Source organism: Xyrauchen texanus, chromosome 4 (genome assembly GCF_025860055.1).
Source record: "Xyrauchen texanus isolate HMW12.3.18 chromosome 4, RBS_HiC_50CHRs, whole genome shotgun sequence".
Classification (NCBI taxonomy): Eukaryota; Metazoa; Chordata; class Actinopteri; order Cypriniformes; family Catostomidae; genus Xyrauchen; species Xyrauchen texanus.
Window position 1 is genome coordinate 55178682 of NC_068279.1, and position 6167 is coordinate 55184848.

Consider the following 6167-nt stretch of genomic DNA (forward strand, 5'->3'; position numbering starts at 1 on the left):
TTTCTTTTTTCTCTCTCTCTCTCTCTTTTGCTACAAATCAAATTTTGTAATGTTGTGATTCACCTCGTTGCTGGTTGGTTTGGTTCATGGCTTAGAACACTTTAATTCGGAACATGACAGCTGAAAAAATTGGGAGGGCACCAGGGTTGGACTGGGAAGAGAAATCAGCCTGGGATTTTACATAGCAACTGTCCCAAAAGTTGGTTGGGGTTGAGGCAAAAGTTGAAAGGGTTCGCTGTCCTTGTCTGTATTTCTGCATTTGTGATCCATTCTGAATAATGCGGCGGCTCATTTAAGCTTATCGCGGCGGTCCCTTCAGCCCGTTTCACGGCAGCACCAAGCCACTCGGTTCTCTTGATGGCCAGTCCGCCCATGATCGGCCCCAAAGTGTGTCGGTCCAACGGGAGAATGACCGGTATGCCAGATTACCAGTCTAGCCCTGGTGGACACTGTTGCACTCTAATGTGAGCCGAGACACACATGTGCTTTACATGAGGAGCAGCCTATTGAGTCACTTCTGCGATTCAGTTTGTGTACAGATGCTACCTTTGAAGACAGCTGCTCATGTAGGCAGTAGACAGCAAACATCTTACTAGGTTTGGGAACAAAGCTTAACATTAGAAGTATCCATGAGGTCAATCGATTTGTATATGTTTGCAGAGCTAATTAACAAATGCTATTAACCCTGAACACCTTCAAAATGTCAAAGATGAAACATAGATTGCTCTACAATGATAGATAAGTCCCACAAAGTGTGTCACAATGACTTCAGTGTCTGTTGATAATGACAGTAGATCTATTTTATGGTCATTTTATTATGCGACTCCAGTCTCTCTCTAGAGAAGGATGGGTAATATTTGACCCATAAATCTTTGATTCAGATGTCTATATTAATATTACAAGGCTGAAATGAATTCTGCAAGCAAGATCAATTAATCCACCGATTTTCATTTAATGTCCCCTGAGAAGATTTCATATTAGCATAGTAGGATTATTATCAGCGGGCTAATTTTAGCAGCGAGCTAATTTCTGTTAACATAAGGTATTCTGAGATTACTGCAAATGTCTGAAACCCAGAGATTGACTTCTTGCCATGCTTCACAATTGTTAGATCCCACATAAGAGAACTGCTCATATTATCTGCTTAAAGTCTTGAATTAATCAGAACTCCAGAGACATTCTCGCCTCAGTGATGACATGTGCGGCACTAGTCAGGAGTTATGACACTTCTTTGGCAACAAAAGGGCTCAAAGTTTAGCATGAAATGCATGAGAGAGATCTCGATAATAGCATATTATAATATTTATATCTCGGCCTCTAACATATTATATTTTATAGAGGAGAGCGAAGGCAAACGTAACGTACTAAATGCATTCAATCAAAAAGAAGACAGAGTAGTGATACTAATACAGCACATTTTTAGCAGTATGCCCATTCACTTTGACAGAAATTGTAAAAGAAACAAAAAACTGATGGATGTTGAAGTATTTTTCTGTCTAGAGCTGTGGTCCGTAACCCCCACCCCCCCGTTACTGGAGGACCCCCAACACTACACATTCTGGATATCTCCCTAGTCCTGATTCAACACATCAGCTTGTTAGTGGAGACTCTATGACCTGAATTGGGTGTGTCATAAAAAGGAGATTTAGAGGAGGTGTTGATAGACAGAAAGGGGAGGGGCTAAAGCACATTCAGTGTTTGGAGGAGAGAGAGAGAGGGAGAGAGACCATCTTTATTTATTGTCTTATAATAAATCTAATTACATAAAATTATAATTTTTATTTCAATTCTATTTATTATGTATTTTATTATAATAGTACTGTATACATAATGTGTCTTGTTGCTGGGCATCCAGGAACAGGCTTGAGAACAGATGGTCTAGAGTATTAATGTCTTTGAATTTAAACTATGGCACAATCTCAAAGACTTTTGGATGTATACCAAATGGAGAAAGTAACATTTTAAAATAAAAGTCTGGAATGTGAACATAGATGGGATTTGCTCAAAAATATTATAATTTAATATGGATAGATTGCTCTCTTCGGAATTTCTTTTTTACATTATTATTTAAATAAAGAGGTATGATGTCTTACAGTATCTCAATTAATACTTAAAAAGATGATGTGATGTTTTAACTTTCTTCCTTCTTTTTATTTGAAATTAAATATAACATATAAATGAACGAATTCTACATGTTATTCATGGAATAGGTTTGAAATATGATTTTTATGTATGATTAGTATTTTGTCTTTAGTAAAAATATGTACTATATATATAAGAATTTAAACTATGTTAATATCTATTTTATCAGTAACTTTACATTAATGTTTCCTTTGTTAAGGGTTTATAAAGGGGTATATAAATGACTAATAAGTGATAATAAGTTATAAATCATTTATATGCACTTATATTAACACGAGTAAGTCTTCATGCTCATTCACAGCATATAATAAAGCATGATGACTATTAAACAGGTAAAATGGCTCACTATTTGGAAAGTACTGCAGGAAAGTCTCCATTTAGCTTATTATAACCACATTTCAATGATTTATAATGCATTTGTAAATAGCTTATTAGTAATTACTGAACCCCTTAATAACCCCCTAAGAAAGATAAAATTAATGTAAAGTGTTAATGGTTTATAAGAGGGTTCATTACAAACAATAATAATAACATACTAATAATAACATAATACGTCATTTACAAATGCATGATAAATCATTGATATCCAGTTAAAACAACATGAATAAATAGGGTGACTTTAATGCAATACTTGCCAAATTGTGTGCTTTTTAACTTACATGTTATAAATTCTTAATGTATAAACGTATTCATACCTATACTAATTAAAAACAAAAACAACTCCATAATTAAGGCTTCATATGTGTCCACTCTAAATTAATGTAGATTTCCATAGGTTATTAATGTTGAATAAGTGTTATTAAATATGTATACCATGTGATGTGAAATAGCTCACTCTTTGGCAGGTATTGCATTAAAGTCACCCTTTTTATGCATGTTGTTATAACCTCACATCAATGATTTATAATGCATTTCCAAAGGACTTATAAGTCATTAATGCACCCTTTTATAAGCCCTTAACAAACAGAACATTAATGTTAAGTTTTACCAAAATATTTAACATTTAAAATTAAATTCCTTCATTCCTCATGACCTTTCACATGTGTCATTAGTAGCCAGAACACTGTTAATGAATAAACCTGATGAATGTATTTGACCACATGAAAGACACGTGCCATCGAAACAATACTGCTCAGTGTGTCATCTTTACAACACTAAAGAACCACAGAATAAACAAACTGGCCTTCCATCTAACGGCACCTCAGGAGCTGTTTTTCCTGAGAACCAGAACACCAAGTTCCCCAGCTGCACCCTTTTACATCGAAGCCAATGCCACTGCTGCCTTCGTCACACACTGCTTATTATTCCCTCTGCCAAAAACCCCTCGGTCTTGATATACTCGTCTTGGTCTGCGTGTAGACCGACAGTCCTCAACTCCACGTCTGTAGTCGGAGGCAGGCAGAGAGTCTCTATTATCTATGAATGGGCCAGCTCAATTATTTGCCTTTTTAAATGATGGTTAGAGCAAGTACCAGTCAATCTATCGTGCAGGTGCAATGGTGGCGAGCGTTACGATGTAGAGTGCACCTGGGCTCTTGTGAAGGGCTGGTTTGTGCGGGGTGTAAAGTTGCAGCTCTTTGCCTGAAGCGTCTGCTGACATTTTCAAACGGTCACAAGTGCAGCTTGTTTGTGCTTATGGGTAATTAGACATTAATGTGTATCTGGGTTAGCGTGCGTTTGTTGTGAGAGTGAGCAAATTAAAACATTGAGAGTTGATTTCATTACTGAGATTATGCAAACTGATTTTTATTTGTCTGTTAGTGCTAAAATAATCTCTTTTGCATTATAGTACTTGGAAAAAGTACTATATTGCTGCTTTAGTAGGTATTGGGAAAAGCATTTACATTAATGTTATGAAGAAGTTAATTAATGGCCAATAACTCAATTACAAATACATTATAATTCCTTTATATGTGTAACAACAAAATGGATAATAAAAAAAGCAACTGTCATGCCATACCTGTGTAGTGTTACTGTTGTTTCAAATCGAGATCCAAAGTGGGCCACAAACAACAGCTTAGAGCATACGTCCATACAGCTAGTGTGTGGTGGGCATTGTGGCGCACTATGGCTGCCGTCGCATCATCCAGGTTGATGCTGCACACTGGTGGTGGTAGTGGAGATTCCCCCTGTACTATGTAAAGCGCTTTGAGTGCCTAGAAAACCACTATATAAATGCAAGGAATTATCATTAATTATTATTATTATTATTACATGCGGACTAATCATTCAAATTGATGGGATGCCATAATTTAGCATAATGCACCCAGATGAAAAGTGCATATCGACTACATTTGATTCACTGCGCCAATAATAGGATGCATCCCGGAAAAACTCTTTCGAACCCTCAGCAGCACCATTTGCTTTGTGTCCATCATAATCACTCAATTACCAAAAGCTTCAATGTCAAATTTGACATCAAGCACAAAAGTGCGAGAGCTCCCCCAACAGTCTAGCATCAGGAACACATTCACACAACTTCACCTCCAGCTTTGAGCTTCACCAATGCCCTGGACATGCTGCTTGTGCCACAGTCACAAAGATGTGCCCTCTTTTCACCAGCTCCATGCTCTTCAGCGCCACAGATCAGATCGTAATATCAATAAAAACACTTCAGATCAATGTGCATCAAATCCCTAGGGTACTGAAGGCCTGTGTTGCTAGAATTAGAGGTTGTTTTTGTTTTGTATGGCATAATGTGAAGGTTTATTGACTTTGCCGTTGCAGCAGGAAATTTATCAAGGTGGAAAATGACCCCTTAATGTGCGAAAGCCATGTATGAGAAAATTTCCTGGACGTTTCGTGTTTGTGCTCAATGAGTTTCTCAACATTTCTGACTCAACTGCAAAACAGGATGATTCATTTTGCCTCTCTAAACACATATAGTGTCATACTCCAATAGTAGTGAGACTTCATTTGTGATTTGAGCTCTAATGGCCATTCAGACTTGACAGTTGACAGCAAAGTGCATTTGTGCATTTGTACTTAGCAAAGACGTACAAATACCACACACACACACACACACACACACACACACACACACACACACACACACACACACACACCAACTCCAGATCAATCCGCATCTAAACTTAAACACAACAGTCTTTCTGCATGCAAGCAAGGTGAAGAGACCAGGAGCAATGTGTGAACTGACAAGAAATGTGACACACGCCTATTCATCCTTGTCTTTACTCAAATGTTGGGGTTATCATGGATTATCTGCAGTAGAGTCCCGCACCTCTATTCCCAAATCCATGCACAACACACTCACTCCTAAAATAACACCTTTTACTCTTAAAATGCGACATTTCTCCCCACAAATCCGTGAAGCAGCTCATAAACAGTGATGCGTTTAAAATTCTCCGAAAATTCAGATTCAGAGTCCAGTGGGCCATTACAAACCCAGATCAGAACATCCCGCTTTTTAAAAGCTCCTTATTCGTCCCGCAGATCCGAACGAGCGCTCGAACTCACCTGAATCGGATTCTCCCGTGTGTCGGGCTTTTAAAGTTATGCTGAGGCTCCGGGTCCGGCTGCGGGGCTCATGCTGCGCTCTCGGGCTCTGGTTCAGGCTTTCGGACGGGTTATCGGTTCCTCTCATGCTCAAGAAGGAGAAATCCGGCGGTTCAGTTCGGTGAGCAGCATTTGAGAAACGTTTAAAACAGCGTGAGGCAAAAGAGTCAGAGGAAATATCCGACAGCGGTTCAGCAGCTCAGAATGGAGAGAGAGAGAGAGAGAGAGAGAGAGACCGTCTGGTGCTGAGGAGAGAAACGAGGAGGAGGCGCCGAGCATCAGTGGATGGGATTGTAGAGGAGGTGATGGCAGACAGAAAGGGGAGGGACTCAAGCACATCCAGTGTTTGGTGGAGAGAGAGAGAGAGAGAGAGAGAGAGAGAGAGAGAGAGAGAGGAAAGGAGAGAGAGAGACCGTCTTTATTTATTGTCTTTTAATAGATTTTAATATATAAAATTATAATTTTTATTTGAATTATATTTATTATATATATATATATTAGTACATTAA

At 38.4% G+C, this 6167-nt stretch overlaps 1 protein-coding gene across 2 annotated transcripts in view; it reads right to left on the bottom strand.

Annotated features, from left to right (window-relative positions):
• LOC127637470 (BMP/retinoic acid-inducible neural-specific protein 1-like) overlaps positions 1-5887 on the bottom strand; it is a 190324-nt gene extending 184437 nt beyond the window's left edge. The window contains exon 1 of one of the 2 annotated variants that reach the window (XM_052118562.1): positions 5620-5887. The gene's annotated coding sequence lies outside the window, so the exon portion shown is untranslated. Of the gene's footprint in view, positions 1-4102; positions 4727-5619 lie in introns of those variants that run through there. The other variant, XM_052118570.1, reaches the window with a different exon arrangement.
• Between the last annotated feature and the right edge of the window lie 280 nt (positions 5888-6167).